The sequence below is a fragment of the Gymnoscopelus microlampas genome (assembly GCF_963454915.1).
Source record: "Gymnoscopelus microlampas genome assembly, chromosome: 18".
NCBI classification, from domain to species: Eukaryota; Metazoa; Chordata; class Actinopteri; order Myctophiformes; family Myctophidae; genus Gymnoscopelus; species Gymnoscopelus microlampas.
This window is the reverse complement of record NC_139955.1, coordinates 1,098,115-1,115,826: the sequence shown is the minus strand read 5'-3', so window position 1 is coordinate 1,115,826 and position 17,712 is coordinate 1,098,115. Positions and strand designations below refer to the sequence as shown.

The following is a 17,712-nucleotide window of genomic DNA, read 5'->3' as shown; positions in this document are numbered from 1 at the left end:
ATTCAAGGCGTGTCTGCCTGCCTACCTTCTAGGCTAGGGAGCATCTGACAATATACAGTACACGGTGTAAAGCCTCTTTATGTAGCCTATGTACACTGTACTGTATGCAGTGTTGTTTATATTATACAGATACTAGGATTTAGTAATGATACATCAGAGGCCAAAATAAAACATCAAATCAATAAGGAACAACTCTCTCTCTCTCTCTCTCTCTCTCTCTCTCTCTCTCTCTCTCTCTCTCTCTCTCTCTCTCTCTCTCTCTCTCTCTCTCTCTCTCTCTCTATCTCTCTCTCTCTCTCTCTCTCTTCTTATGTTACTGTTGTTTAAAAATTCTAGACATGTAAATAGGTCTACAGTAATTGAAGAATTTGCATGAATTCTGACTATGCAGAATAACCAGTGGCGTCAAACTGTCTTGAGGCTGGGCGGGGTCCGCCCGTCACACGGGTCACACATGCACGGGCGCGCATCGCGGGTTTTTCGCGGTTATTCCCCTTTTATTTCGCGGTTTTTCGTGGCTATTCCTATTCCTATTCTTTTATTTCCGTTTTTTATTACTTTAATTCGGTTAATTTGGTATAAAAAAATTGACTCCATGAAGTGTATATGTGTGGCAAAAAGGAAACGTTGCAGGGGGGGCTTATTTAATTGTTTTAACATATATATATATATATTATATATATTGTGTTATCAATTATCAACATTGGCCATCATCTTCAGTTTCAAAGTGCTTTTTCTTTTACTTTATTTCAGTTTTAGGGTTAGGGTTAGGTTAGGGTTATGTTATTTAATTCTCATTTTTGCCTGATTTTACCGATTTATTATCAAAAATAAATAAATGAATCAAAATATATATATATTTTTTTGCAAAATCTATTGGGTGGGCCAGCTTTATACCCAGGCCCACCCATGGCTACATGATGAAAACTGAGCTAATGTGTACCAATCCCCGACCCTGGCACAAAACATTTTCAGATGGGGGTCCATGGCTAAAATCAATATTGTCATGATTTCAAAAGCGGGTTCGGATTCTATTAACTTAAATTAAAAGTATTTTTTAATTACCCTAAATTACTTGGGGGGGGGGGGGGGGGGGTCCAATCTGACTTGGGGGGGGTCCAAACTGGGGGGGGGGTCCAATCTGAAGCTAGGGGGGGCAAAAAAAAAAACGTCCCCCCCGGGATTGACGCGCATGAGAATAACAGTAACTTAACCAACATAAAATAGAAAAGGCATAAGGTTTTTGTGTTAGGGAGGTCTAAGGAGTGAACTGCATGCACTTAATGCAAGGAAGAATTGGGAATTCAATGGGTACAAATTTGAGGTACAGTAGCCTACTGTTCTTTTTTATACTTCTACTCCACTACATCTCAGGGTCAAATATTGTACTTTTACTTGCCTACAATTGTTTGCAAACTTTGGTTTCTAGTTACTTGTAGATTTTAGATTGTAGGAGCCATTATGATGGTGACATATTATTTGTTATTCTGCAGTATTATTATTGGACACTTGGTGGCGGCTCTAGATGGACAGCACAGGGTGTGTGTATATATAGAGTCACAGGTGCAGTAATTAGGACACAGGTAGTGGGGAGCCAAACCGTTCTTACCAGAAGCAGACAGAGCAGAAGCAGACAGGGACATAACACAGCAGAACAGAGAATCACCACAGAAATCACACTGGAATTATGACTGGTATGTTCATTACAACTACAACTTCAATAAATGCAGCCAAAAATGGCTATATCAACTGGACATCACTGGGTGAAAAGCAATGATTTTGGGAGGGTATCCCTCCCTCAGGCATACCCCTGATACTTAAGGGAGTATGTGTGTGTATGCTGCCCTCATTCATTAATGTACCACCTCCCACATACCTCCCACATATTCAGGTGTATGTACCATTTCTGAGACCTTCATTTGCATGTCTGCCAGCAAGGACCTCACACACCCACCCCTCCCACCCCTCTCACCCTTCCACCCCAACCACTTCTGAGCATGTGCAGAAAACTACATTTGATTGGAAGCTGTGGCTTATAACCCCACCCACCCACCCCACATTCTGCATGCTAATTCTTGTATAAACCCCCTAGTTTATACCCCCCCCCCCCCCCCTCAGTGGGAAGGGTGGTTTAAAGCCCCCCCCCCCCCCCCCCCCCCCCCAGGGGCTGTGGCTTGTCCCCCCCCCCCACCCCCAATGGGAGGGGTGGTTTATAGTTCCCCCCCACTACCTGCACTAATTTATATATATATATATATATCCACACACACAAACAATATAGAAAAACACATAGGCAGAACTCATGTAATTATGTTTATTGATCAAGAAAAATAAATGTATACAAAACAATGGAACAGGAGCACACAGATAAGGTAAACTGTTTCAAAGAAAAGTATTTTGTTCCAGGGACCCAGAAGCAAAGATTTGAGTTAAAAATGTTCACTCTAAAAAATATATATTCAAATATTCTGAATCAGAATCAGGTTTATTGTCACATCACAGGTTTAATTAAAAAAAGTGGGTGAAATTTGTGTCTATATACTCACACTAGTACCTGAGATAAGATATGTGCATGAACATAGCAGCAATGTATACTGTGCATGATATACTTATGGACGTTAGTTAAGGTGCTTGGAAAAAAAAGTTAAAAGTCAGTGCGTTATACACAGGATTACGGTGCAAAATGTCAGTGTGTGTCGACCGCATAATCCACATAGACTGACATATAGTCAGCAAGTAGTGACATGAAGAAGAGCAAAGAAAAATAGCGGGAAAAGGAAAACAAAGTCACTTGTAGGCTACTCATGTAATCCACGGTGGCTGGGTCCAAGGAAGAGCTAAATCCAAGTCATGTGTCCCTGGTATAATCCACAGGAAGAAATACAGAAAATAAAGAAATATATTTTGTTCCAGGGACCCCAGAAGCAAAGATTTGAGTTAAAATGTTTGCACTAAAAACATAGTCCTCAAGCTCTTTGTCGTCAAGCATTGGGTCCTGGAGAACACAGCGTTTGGTACAAGGTCCTGGAGATGATCTTGTGAACTTCTTCCTGCTGGAGGGCTGAAGATCCAAAATGGAAGTCCATCTTTGGAGTTGCTCTGTGTCCTTTTTGGAGATGATCTCCTGAACTTTGGACTGCTGGAGGGCTGAAGATCCAAAATGGCAGTCCTTGAAGCCTTGAAGAAAAACAGAAGAAGAAAAAAATAATTACAATTAAACCACAAAACCACTGAAACCGGAACACAACAATGTTAATACAATTACCACACTCTACCACACTACTGTGTGTGTGTGTGTGTGTGTGTGTGTGTGTGTGTGTGTGTGTGTGTGTGTGTGTGTGTGTGTGTGTGTGTGTGTGTGTGTGTGTGTGTGTGTATTGCCTGCTGACTGTCTGCTGAATCTTCTGCTGAAAACCAAGCCATTGTCCTGCAAATTGCAATTTATTCTGGAGATTACCTGTTAAAACTCCGAAAGGTCCTCACACATGTACCGCTGGGTGCCAACAACTGTAAAATAATATAACAGCAATTACCAGTACAACTCAGAAAACTTCAACTGAAACAGGAGTGCACAAAAAAAAGTTAAATGAAGAGTGTGGGTGTGTAGTACCTTATAAAACTTCCTCGTCAACAGTGGGGAAATCAATGGAATTCTCCCTGCAAATATCATTTTAGGGGTTAGTGGGATGAAGCAATGCTTTGCCATTGTATTCAATATAGCCACAGTAAAGACAAACTACAAAGCAATCCAACTTTAGTTACTAAAATGTATAGTCTGTGTATTTTACTATACTGCATTATGCTGACAAATTAAATCATGGCATATGAATTGACTAGCTACTTGACTAGGCCACATGTTTTAAAACAATCTGAACTCATACAGGTAAAGGAACACTAGCCTACAACTGATCAAACAGACTGTAGAGAACTGATCAAAGTAAATACAATAAACAGTATAACCTACTAATGATTTACAATTAGATAAAATAGCAGCTTACCATTTACAAAGCTAGTCCAAAAACACCAACAGGCCAGCAGTACATGGTTGAGAAGAATGAATTCACCCAACCGCCCAAACAGTTCAAATGTTTGAAAACTCTGTTTGGACACATCTGATTGGATAGACACAAATGTTCCCCTCCCCACCATTTGAATGTGCATGTTAAATGTTGGCAGTCAGAGAGAGAGAGAGAGAGAGAGAGAGAGAAAGATTGGAAATAAACTATTTACTTAGTTTAGTTAGTTTTAACAAGTTAAACGTTACTATGTAGAGGTACTAATGCTTTGCACTAAACAACAAGCACAAAAAAAGAACTGACATTTTATACTTAAGTAAAAGTATCAATAGTGTAATGTAGAAATGCTCTTACTTGTTACAAGAAAAGTCCATTACATTTTGTTCTTTTGAGCACTACTGGGCCTAGACTAGAAAACAAACTAAATAGTTTATTAACCACATGACTGGTGGTAACCTGTATTTTTGGCAGTGATGGCAGAAGTACTCAGTTATTTTACTTAAATAAAAGTAGCAATACCACAATATAAAAATACAAACAAAATATAAACATAATAAAACAAGTAAAAGGCCTGTGTTCAAAATGTTACTTGAGTAAAAGTTTAAAAAAAGTATTGGCATCAAAATATACTTAAAGTACCAAAAGTGAAAGTATTAAAATGTTTGAAAATGGCAGATCTACAAGCTTGTAGATTGGCTATTTTCAAATAGCCTATGTATAAAATAGGGCTAAAGTGGTTAATATGGTGATAGAGGTGGAGCTCCTATTGTCTGAGAGACCTGAGACAATAGGGCCACTGAACCCATCAACACCTTTCATGCAAATGTTGTGCCTGCATGTAAATCTCTACCCCCCAAAATACACACGAAAACACACATAAAGTAAGCCTTGTTTGTGATATAATTTTAACCATTTAATGACCCTTAAACGTACTTGGTAAAAGTACAAAAGTATTGGTATCAAAATGTGTTCAAGTACTAAAATGTTTGAAAATAGCCGATCTACAAGCTCACAACACGACGCGTTGTGAGCTTGTAGATCGGCTATTTTCAAATAGCCTAGGTATAAAATAAGGCTAAAGTGGTTAATGTATGTTTTATAATGTAATCATTTATATCTGCAAAGTAACTAGTAGCTAAAGTTTTCAAATAATTGTAGTGGAGTAAAAGTACAATATTTGCCCCAAGACTGCACTCTGATCTCTCTGTGTGTGTGTGTGTGTGTGTGTGTGTGTGTGTGTGTATGTGTGTTTGTGTCATGCTTTATTAGTATGTCCTTTCTGTAAACTAACACTGCTCACCTATGCAAGACCTAAGAACACATTTTTTTTTTTTAAATATTTGTATTAGCTTTTCCTTGAATGTCACAATGCAACTTTGGTTCACTGTTTCTCTCTCTCTCTCTCTCTCTCTCTCTCTCTCTCTCTCTCTCTCTGAGCCCCCCCCCCCCACTCTGAACCCCACACCTCCCATTGTTTGAACAAACCTCTAATTTACATATGTAAGGGAGATTCCCTAGCAGAGAAAAGAGAGACGCATATCCAGGTATCTTAAAGGCATTTTTAGGTAAACAGTCCTATCCCGCATTCATTGAAATACTTCCACCAATCATTTATGTTTGGTGGGTGTATGCCTTGCCCACGTATCCAGGTATATCACCTTTTTCACCCAGTGCATCCATCTGTATGTTTCTGTCTACTCTGCATAGGATGTGTAAGGGAGTGCTCTTACACTACCTTTAAAGTAACATGCAAGAGAAAACAGGACAGTGGAAGGTGGATATTGCCTTAGATGATTACAAAGCATACATTTACCACTTAAAACATCCTTGTGGGCATGTTGACTAGTGTGGTGACGGTTTGACCAAATGGATAAACACCTCTCCTATATAAGAACAAATGTGCTTCACAAGAACAAGAGATTCAACCATTTTTATTCTTTTTTCTCACTGCAATGTGTTGTGAGCTTGTAGATCTGCTATTTTTGGATATATTCAATGCCATCCCAAAAGGTTGGTGTCCTCTCAAGTATAGTAAAACAAATATGTGCATGCGTGCGTGCGTGCGTGTCAGGATATATGTGTGACTCCATGCTGAGGCTGAGTGCAGAGGCCAACTTGTCGGCGCCCTGAATCCCACCACAGACCATTTCTCCCTGTGAGCTATTGACCGCCCCTCTATTGATCCCCACACAATGTATCTCACAAATCATCTGTGTCGATCGATGGAGAAATCTCCCGGAAAATTCATATCAAGAAGCGCTCTGTGTTTGCTGCTTGGCCGGTGAATGAGAGATATTGAATGCTTAGTTGATTAATCGGGCTAGTTTAAATTTGACCGTGGCGAGCTCTATTAAACAGTGGCCGGTGTAAATCAAGCTACTGCCATTTGTGATTGAAATGAGCTGAGCTCTGCATGCACAAGCGCAGGATAAATCAGCCTGTGTGATTTTTATTTTTACAGCCAGTAATAACCAGTAATAAGTGCTCACAGCTCTGGCTAAGCCAAGGTCTCGGCTATGATGGATAATTCTTATTTGATATAGTGAATAAGATATGAATGTCTGGCTAACCTATATCTATGTCTGTATATTGTTCAGTCTGGCCTATATGAGAACCAAAGTGGTGCTCTTGATGTCTGTCACGTTGTATTTATCTACCCGTTTATGGTATGAACATATCAATTACGAAATTGTCGATTTTCATTCTCCTATTCTTGCTGCCTATTTATCAATCTGAAGTGAATTAGCATAAAATGGAAATTCTCCCCACAGCACATGCGTTGAAGTTCACATGGATGGCAGGAACGACAAACTTGACACAGGATTAGGAAATAGTAGTTAAATTAGAGTTTGGTAGTTAAATTAGCATGTGATCTACGTCGTGATGTGATTTACTTTACATTCTAGCAAAGGCTGGAGAGATCTACAGTGTCCAGCCAGTCTGAACCTATCCTCCACTGAGCTGCTAATCAAAACAATGCAAACACAGAATAAGTCAACCATTTCATCACGTTAACTCTTGCATCCCTATTTTGGGCATATCATTATAGATTTTCAAAACGTTCATTTGAAAAAATAAATAATAGACAATCTAAAAGCTCACTGTGCTATTTTCTTTTTTTTTCTTGATGACTTGTGAGCTCAGGCTGATGCCACGATAGTTGTCCATCTTGGTGAGGTCGACTGACTCTGGTAAAACGATGAACGATGATCATTGTGCGCCACAGCTCCAGCTAGCTCACCAGACGTGTATGCTTGGTTGATAAAATCCAACACTTCGCCGTCTATGGGCACGTACTCCCAACCTCGGGTGTCACTCCATCCTCCCCACAGCTCTTGCCGCACTTGATAGTAGCCTTAGGGCCCTTCGGTACTCATCCATGGTGAATGGTCCGTCTGGTATGGTTTGGGAAGGTCATGGAAGACAGGAGCCTTCATTAGGAGTTGTCCTCCTCGGTTGCAGGAGGATTTCCTAGGAGTTTTTTTGAAGTGCAGGTACCTGTAATCTGTAACGGGTTACATTTCTAAGGTAACCTTCCCAAACCTCCACGCCTGCACCTGATGACCTGCTGTCACTGAGCAACCACTGGGAGAGCACTAAAGCGCAATACTTTGACCTACACACACACACACACGCACACGCACACGCACACACACACACACACACACACACACACACACACACACACACACACACACACACACACACACAGAGAGTAGATGTGTCAGTGAAGGACACAGAGGCAGAGTGTTTGTTTGTCAGTGTTTTATCATCAGTGTTTTAATTCTGAGCTGGATTAGAAGGTAGATAACATGATGCTATCACACACACACGCACGCACACACACACACACACACACACACACACACACACACACACACACACACACACACACACACACACACACACACACACACACACACACACACACACACACACACAATTCCGCACACACACACACACACACACACACACACACACACACACACACACACACACACACACACACACACACACACACACACACACACACACACACACACACACTCACAGATGACAGAGTGACAGGGAGATGCAGACAGACAGACAGACAGACAGACAGACAGACAGACAGACAGACAGACAGACAGACAGACAGACAGACAGACAGACAGACAGACAGACAGACAGACAGACAGACAGACATCGCTGTCTGGTGGAAACCTCTTATGTCCAAAACGGTTACTTTACAGGAAATGGGGAAAAACGTAGTGTTCCACTTATGATTTAGTCACAAGCTCTTGTTAATACTTTTCATTGGTTCAATATTCATAAAACTAATAGTCTCACTTAACCACTTTCACAAAATGGCGAAAATATCCGATCTACAAGCCCACAATGCGTAAGCTTGTGGATCGGCTATTTTTGCTATGTTTGTGTGACACTGTAGAATGACGAGATAGGGCATTCATTTACTGGGGGAAAAGAACATGAAATATGGAGATACAAGGTTTCTGCCTGACACCAAGGAAGACACAGAGGAATAGAAAGAAGAGGGAAAGATAGAGGAAGAGAGAGAGAGATACAGTATCAACCCATCGGCCCCATGATCAGATAGCTTTTTGCACCGTTCTTTTTCATTGCACTTATCAGCTGGTGGGAACAAAAGCCTTCTTTTATATTTTGTTGTAGGACATTGTTGCAGGCCAAAAAAAATACCGATCTACGAGCTCACAACGACAACGCCTTGCAATGCGGTGACCTTTTGATTACAAGACGGCCTAGTTCAGCCATGGCCTCCCTGGCTGGGGGCGGCCATAGCTGAATGGTTAGTGAGCCCGCCTAGGGAGCCAGAGGCCCTGGTTGCCCCAGGTTCGATTCCAGGCCAGGTCAGCATATGTGTCGATGAAATGAAATTTGTCCCTGAGCAAGACTCTTAACCCCTAATTGCTCACAGGTTCTCATTGGAAACAAGACCGCAAGGACTTTCATGAACAACCTGTTAAAAGGAATTATCCTTATCCCAAACAATAAAGCATAGGTTCTATGGCCTCCCCAACAATTGGGTCGGGAAATAGCAGATTGCGCAGATTGTTGATCTGCAATTTTTGCTATACTTTTGTGTGACTGTAGTATGACGAAGTAGGTCATTAATTTACGAATAAAAAAACATATAAAGCATTTATTTATTTTACATTCAAATATAGTTGTCACCGCCAAATCGCCTCCTTGGTTAAGTCAAGATTTATACTGGCCAAAGGTGTCAGTTCTTTATATATTTAAATATCCTGTGTTCTTTGTTAAGACTTAAATATAGTCAATGCACCACATGCTCAGTTACTGGATCCATATAATTGCTGACTAAGTATTTTCTGATGAATGTATAATGGTGGATGTTTAAAGCTGCATATGTTTATTTGCCGGTCTCAAGGCCTGAACATTGCTTAAGTTATACTTTGTCGTACGATGGTGTCACACAAGTTTTAAACTGCCTTTTCTAAAACTTTTCAAATATTAAAATATTATAATTCTGGAATTTTGTACATGTCTGGACATGTCCATCAATAACACACAAAAAAATCTTAATATTATCTTCTTTTTTTCTCCAAAACAAATTAGTGAAATAGTCGTAAATGTCGGTTCTGTGAAGACACAACATTTCTCTTTTGGGTCTTGAGCTGAAAAGGTTTGGGAAGCACTGTTTTAGCAGTCAGTTTGACTTTGAGGAAGGACCAATTATGGAGCTCACAGACTTCTCAATCATAAACTCTTAATATTTTGCAAACTTAGCTTGCCATCCTACATTGTATCCTGGAGCACTTCACCTAATTTCAAACATATCTTCGTATACTTGGTCCTCACTAATGCTCATTTCTGTCTACTCACTCTGTGTCTCATTGGTGGGCTATGGGCAGTTCAGACACGGGTCTACCAATGACATCATCAATAGGGATTTCAAGCTAATTGAAACTACAGCCTTTCTCCTCCTGGAATGTTAGCATGCTGAAATAGAGAGAAGCGTCTGGCTGCAGCCGTTTCCTGCAGACAAGGTCACTTGCTCATTCTGCAGCCATGCCCTATTGGAAATAGAAGCCATTGCTAATAATAATGCAAATCAAAGTTTGCAATCTTATTTGAAATGACCAAACCTGCCTACCAATGATGTCACTGGTAGGGCTTCTGGACTGTCCACAGACACAGTAGACAGAATTAGGCTATGTGCATAATGTAGTTCCCTTTTCCAGAAGGTGGCACACCTGTTTCCTGCAGGACCGTTTCTTATAGCTTCATTTGATTGGCTCAGAGCTGATTTTTAACCCTGAATACATCGTTGCTGTCGGGCAGAAACCTTGTATTTCCATATTTCAACTGTTTCTTCTTTTTTTGTAAGTTAATGCCATACTTCACGTATGTCACACAAAAGTAGTGAAAATTGCGCTGCGAGGCGTTGTGAGCTTGTAGATTGGCATTTTTTTACATTTCACGTTGGGCATACAAGGTTTCCAACCGACGGCAACAATATGAAGGTATTGTGTGCTTCCAGTTCAAATAATTTGGCATTCTCATAAACAATAAATATGTTTTATAAATGATGGAAAAGGGTATTTGAACACCTAAATCTGCCCCACCCGCAACATTCAGTTGAGCAGTTTTGTGATGTCAGGCGTGGAAGAAGTCGGTAAACTCACCTAAACTCCCTATAAACAAATATAATTGTACCCTCAATTCCTCGATATACATTTAATTCAACCTTTTATGGTACACAGGCTTCCAGAGAATTGAAAATATATCTGGTTTTGAATGCTAGACATTTACAAAGGCTTCCAGAGAATTGAAAATATATCTGGTTTTGAATGCTAGACATTTACAAAGTACAATTAAAGTCCAATATTATACTTCAAGTACTGTCAATAGCTCACAGCAGCTTCCTCTCCTCGTGATGTCATCACTGTGCAGTTCCATTCTGCTACCAGTAGAGTCACCTTTTCAAAACTTCTCAAAAAGCAACTGACATTATTTAGATATGGATTAGTATTTAAATATCAGAAGTTGATTAGTATTTAAATATCAGAAGTTGTTTTCTGCACTATCTTTAAATCTTATATTTTTCTAATGTTCACCTCCAGAATTAGGACGCTAGGGTTCATGTGGCTAATACAGCGATTAAAAGTGGAAGAGTGAAATGGAGGGAACGAGAGAGGAGGATGAGAGGAAGAACGACAGGATGGAAAGAAACTGAGAAAGAGTGAGAGAACATGTGAGAATGAGACACAATGCTGAAGCAGCTTGCTAATGAGTAGAGGATTTATTCAATAAGTTGTTGGGCTCTTAATTAACGCTCTAATTAGACTTCCTCCTTTTCAGTACAACACACACGCACGCACGCACACACACGTGCAAACAAGCATGCACACGCATGCGCGCGCGCACACACACACACACACGCACGCACGCACGCACGCACGCACGCACGCACGCACGCACGCACGCACGCACACACACACACACACACACACACACACACACACACACACACACACACACACCTAGCGCATGAGGTGGTGACCTTGTGATAACCTTTGTGTTCATCAGTCAGCGACCACACCTTAACACATACACTTTAACACACACACTTTAACGCACATGCGCGCACACACACACACACACACACACACACACACACACACACACACACACACACACACACACACACACACACACACACACACACACACACACACACACACACACAGAGCATATTACCCATGAGGCCTCTGATTGAATATATTCTCCAGCAGCACTTCCCACGCCACCTTAATAGCCAATCAAGATGAATTAATGGCCTTGGTGGGAGAGAGAAAGAGAAAGAGAGAAAGAGGGAGGGAAAGAGAGTCATCAGTGTTAATTTAACCATTTGTAACTTCATTTGGTTAGATTTGTTCACTCTCAGAGTTAAATTGACACTAATCTTTATTTTACCAATGGTGGAAGAAGTAAAAAAATACACCTCAATTTTACTCTGTTAAAGGTAAAAGTCCTGTAGGCTATTGAAAATGTAACATATTGGTATCAAAATGATACTTAAAGTACCAAAAGTAAAAGTATGCATTCAGAATGTCCTGTTTCTTTGAAAGATAATGTTGGCAAAGAAGGGAAGGTTTTACTTTTGGCTATTGTATTAGTGTACAGCAGAACACCTGCACTGTAAATGTTTTAGATTTTATTGAGTTTTTATTTTATGCAATATTGTTTTATTTTATTCCTATTTGTATTTTTGAATTTGTATAGTGTAATTATTTTTGATATGATCAAATGGTATTTTTTTATCAGCACCGTTGATGGGTTGAGGCAAATCAATATCACTGCTGCAATTGCATGAGAACCTGGTCTTTGAACAAAGCATGATATTCCAAAAATGTTTTTAATACATTTTGGGGGAAATAGTTGAGGTTTATTTAAACAATTTTGCTGATGTTGACAATGGACAACGACATGTATAGACACTGGCATGGTCCTTTAAGAGAGATTACTGTCAGTGGACAGAGATGGAATAAGAGCACAGAGCGGTGCTGTCGTGAAACAGAGGTCACCAGACAGAACTGGACATTGCAATTATGTGGTACAGCCATTTCATAGACACATAACATACATACTCATTGATCTACAGTATATCACATCCCCATACTTATACAAACTGTGTACTGTATATTATGCATAATGTACAATATGATACAGTGCTTCAATATTCATTCAAAAGTGATGGCACAACAAGAGTACTGTAGAGCAGTAGATTACAATGACAGAACCAAAGGTCTCTACAGTACCTCATATTATGCCATAGGTCCTGTGAAAGTTGTGTATCATAATCTTTCAAAACCTTCAGCTCGAACGGTGGCTCGAATTCATTCGTAATCTGTTCATTTTCATCACCCATGCACAAGATTTATAGGTTCATTTTCAGGAGTTCACAGTCAAAGTAACACTCAGGATTTTCCTGTTCTCCTATGAATAGCACCATGGAACGAAATGAGGTCTCTTGCTGAAAAGCACCGTGGTACCTCATTGGTCTGTTTTCCCCTTTAAAGCCATTTGATCTTTTCATTTAACTTCCATCTGTTAACTTTACACCCCAAGTGTAGCAAATATTGCCAAATGCACTGGTGGATGTTTAAAATGTTCACGTTATTAAAAAAAAAGATGACTACTTCTAGATTGACTACAGTATGTTTGTATGCATGTTTAATTAAAATAAAATAGAATGCCGTTTACAAATAAGTGCAACATCACTTGCTTTTCACAACAAACTGTAGATGACACTTACTTATTTCTTAAACAAAATACTAAACATTACAATGTTCTTGAGCTGCTCAAGAAATAGCCAAACATTGCTCAAGTTTAGCTTCTGTGGGCAGGAAGGTAAATAACAGCTCACTAGGCCTGTGTTTCTCTGTCCTATGGTGACCCTTTGTGGACAGTTGAAATATTGCAGTTTTCTTAAAAATAAAAATAGTTGACCTTACAGGTGAAAAAATCCCATTGAGATACAATGTTTATTTTATGAGGGTTCAGGATAGCAGCAGTACAAAAAATGTCAACTTCCAACAAACATTCACATAAAAACACATTACAAATAATGTCATGATGTCATGGCCAATGACATCGTGGCGAAGACTACGAAGACTATTCCACTAAAGGCTAAAACACAGTGGCTGTTAACAGTGTGCGTCAAAACAGCCACCCCCCATTATCATGATGTCAAGTTGTCTCCCCTGACAAATGACAAATCTCTTTCTAATCTTTTCCTTCTCTTCTCTCTTTTCTCTCTCTGTCTCTCTCTCTCTCTCTTTCTCCCCCCCCCCCCCCCCCCCCCCCAATCGTAGGTGGATGAATGGCCCACCGAATACTTGTGATCTCAAAAGTATCACCAAATGAATGAGCATCCTCAATTTAGTTAGAAATGACACCTAAAACATTTTTCTACACTGTTTGTTTTTTTAAGTTTAGAAATTAGAACAAGTGGACTGGATTTGACCTCAATTAGAACAAGTGGACTGGACTGGATTTGACCTCTTACCTCGTAAGGCCCCTGCATGCTACGAAATGAGGTGATCACCCCCTATCACCTTTTAGGTGAGAGGGTGATCACCCTCTAACCATGAGCGCCTAGTATCAAATCGCCCTATAAAAGGTGATAGGGTGATCACCTCATTTGGTAGCATGCAGGGGCCTAAGGCGAATATTGTTCTTTTTTACAACACTACAATTATTTGAAAACGTAATTGTTACTTTGCAGATTTATAACAAAACCTACATTAAACAGTTATGCCCTATGTTATACTTCGGCTATTTGTAGAAGATCTGCTATATTTGAACGATTTTTACACATTTTTTAAACTTTTGAAAAACTTGTGACATCCTGCATAATTGTATAGTACAAAAGTACTATTACAGTACCAGAGTTTTTCTACATTGTGGTATCCCACATTTTTTCTTGAAGAAAAATCTGAGTACTTCTTCCACCACTGGGGCTTCCTGCTACACATCATGGCTTTTCCATTTTCAGTTGTCAGTTCTTTCTAAACTTTTCTGGATCAGGACCCCTGTTCGTGGCCCACTTCTGTTAAGTGGTCAGATTGTTTTAAAATACAATGACTTTCCATCTTTCTTTTTATATTAATGTTATATCATCAGTGAAATCTTAGTGTGTTTCCAATTATTTGGAGGCCCACCTGCAATATCCTCACTGGCCCACAGGTTAAGAATCACTGTGATAAACATCATGGGTTCTCCATTTTCAGTATTTCTTCGGATTCTTTCCTTTCATGTACCCATCATTCAAGTGCGACCTCATTATAGGATGGAGTTGATAATGGGGGGAATAGAGCTCCCTGAAAAGTTGATGAATCTGCCATCTCATGTTTCATTGGCCTTTGATTAGAGTACAGACGTCATGCAATGAATACCATGACACAGCAAAAGAACAAAATCAGCCCACACACACTGCCATTCTGACTGCATTTTAATGAGTATTTTCTAAAGATTATTTTGAGACAGACAGACAGGCAGGCAGACAGACAGACAGAGACAGACAGACAGACAGACAGACAGACAGACAGACAGACAGACAGACAGACAGACAGACAGACAGGGGCATTGAAAACTGACTGAACTTCTTGTCTCATTCCTGACACTCACAGATCAATGGGAGGGTGAACACTGAACAGCTGGCTACATTACATTACATTACATTGCAGTCATTTAGGGAACATACACTTAGGTAGGGAACGAAAACTACCAATCACCAGAAGTCTTAAGTACATTTAAAAAAAAAAACAAGCAACCAAGAGTATACCTAGCGCTAAGGTAAAAGTGCAATATATCAGCTACCTATTTCCTTAAACAGATGAGACAAAATAGCAAAATCAAATGAGCAGGAGCTAAAACAAATAATTGTAATGACTAAACAAGATCCAATAAAACAATACAACAATAAAACAAGTGTTCGTACAACTAGTTAACAACAAGTAGGCCAGGCAAAGAGGAAGGGTAGTGTTTCCTGAAGAGGTGGGTTTTCAGCCTGCGGCGAAAGATGGGCAGTTAGGGGTGCTAAGTGAAAAATCGTTACGCGGTGGATAAAAGCATGAAATACAGATGTCCCTTGGGTCATCCTAAAACATCCTAGAAGCGGTGCCCAAAAAAATCTTAAAGAGGAAGTGAGTTATTGACTAAATTGAAAATGGCCGCCTAGTGTTGTCGATTGACTCAAAAGACAACTAAAGAATCTCCAAAAAGTGAGGGCACGGTGGCGCATAGAGGCGGCTGTACGTTTACCTCGTCTGGTCCTATTTGGGCCAATCGCGGAGCTCCCCCGCGTCCACATGTCGCCAATAAAAATCCACCCGATCCACTTGTTGCCTATGAAATCTCTCCCCCCCCCGTCGATTTGTTTCCAATCAAAACGCTCCAGTCAGCTGTCCACTTGCTGCCAATAAAATCGGCTCGCTACAGTCCATTTCTCCCCGCCCCTCCCTCCCCCGTTCAAAACAAACCGTCCCGGTACCAGTGTTGCCATGTCGGCTTATTATAAGCGACTTTGGGCTTGCTTCTAAAGTGCAGAGCTTATTTGGGCTTGTTTCCTAATGTTGTTGAAAAATTGAAACCAGTGGTTCAAAAACATTTTCAAGTCAAAGACCCCCATTATTATTTCATACAGGATGATGGTGTACCTGCTTTTAGGTGAGAGGGTGATCACCCTCTAACTAAGCCTGACCGCATACCAACAGTTGAGCTGCAGGGTCTTCAGCTGGGGACCACCTTTCATTGATGTTTCGCCCCTTACCCAGAACATCTCCTGGCAGTGAACAGGGACGTCTCCCTGACACCCCCTGCAGCTCAACTTATTTTGATGTTCCCCCCCAAGTCTTGTCTCGTCGTCTCAGCCAGAGCCAGTGGCTTGCTTTCTCTGCTTCCTCTGATAGCACTTTGGTGGCTTTGCTCAGTCTGGCTCCCCGTAGCCCCACGTCTCTGAGCAGGCGTGACGTGGAACTGCCAACGAAGCCCCTGGCTCCCACCTCCACCGGGTACGTCCTCGCAGTCCATCCACTTTCCCTGCACTCCGCAACCAGGGGCCTGTTCCTCAAAAGGTGAATAAACTAAGCCTGGACTTAAGCCAAATCCAGACTTGACCAAGTCGGGTCCATATAAGCCTTGTTTATTCCGTTCCTGAAAGCAAAGCCAGGCTGAAAAGGAGCGACTTTGTCGAGCTAGGCCTTGTCAAGCCAGGCTGTGTCGAGCCAGGATAATGAAGCCAAGCTTAACGTATTTCTATAAAAGACCATGAAAGTCGATAGCAGAATCCTTGAACTTGACCAATCATGGAGTCCAAAACCAGAGCGGCGTTCCTCTCTGTGGCTGAACAGCAGCATTGCAGCAGCTCATGGAATCATACAAGGAAGTGAAATGTATTATAAGCGAGAAAGGAAACGCGACCGCAATAAATAGATCCAGGGAGAAAGCGTGGCAAAGTATTGCAAGCACACACAGGGTGTGTGTGTGTGTGTGTGTGTGTGTGTGTGTGTGTGTGTGTGTGCGCGCGCGCGCGACGGGACGGCATCGGGACGCACGGGACGGGACGGGACGGGGGGTGTACCGCGACGGGATGAGGGGGGGACGGGGGGACGGGGTTAGGGGGGGGCGCAATAACCCCACATTTGCAAGACCACTTTGGTAGAGGTTTGGGTTGTGTAGTTCATGATGTAACTCCAAAGGTGGACAAGAAATAAAAAATAATTTCTCCATTGACTAGAAATTGATAATTTAAAATATGCTCCTCATTGACTTACATTCAGTGAAGAGGCTCTTTTAAACCCGTAAAAAAAAAATATATATATGTATATATATATATAAAAATATATAGACATTTCTTTTATAAAATTAAAAAAAAATCTGTAATATATTATCAAACATCTAACAACAATATGAACTATAGTGTTAACAGAGTGACAATGACATATCACGAGTCATTGTGAAACAATTATGATTCATGGTCACACTATTTCAGTAATATAATTAATTTGATTATATCTTATTGTATTTATTTCATTTTATTTGAATGCAAGGTCATTAAAATGAGTCCATATTCAAACACATGTGTTGAATTAACTGTGGAAAAACTTGAAGAACAAGGCACTGGATTAAGTAAGCTTGGCTCTTAGCC

The 17,712-nt window shown here is 40.6% G+C and overlaps 1 long non-coding RNA gene across 1 annotated transcript; it reads right to left on the bottom strand.

Annotated features, from left to right (window-relative positions):
* Positions 1-2,300: 2,300 nt before the first annotated feature.
* On the bottom strand, positions 2,301-4,123 carry LOC311033714. Its single transcript, XR_014599533.1, has 4 exons — positions 3,999-4,123; positions 3,611-3,657; positions 3,458-3,507; positions 2,301-3,177 (listed from the first exon to the last, which is right to left on the bottom strand). It is a non-coding gene; the product is annotated as an uncharacterized lncRNA (long non-coding RNA).
* Positions 4,124-17,712: the final 13,589 nt, after the last annotated feature.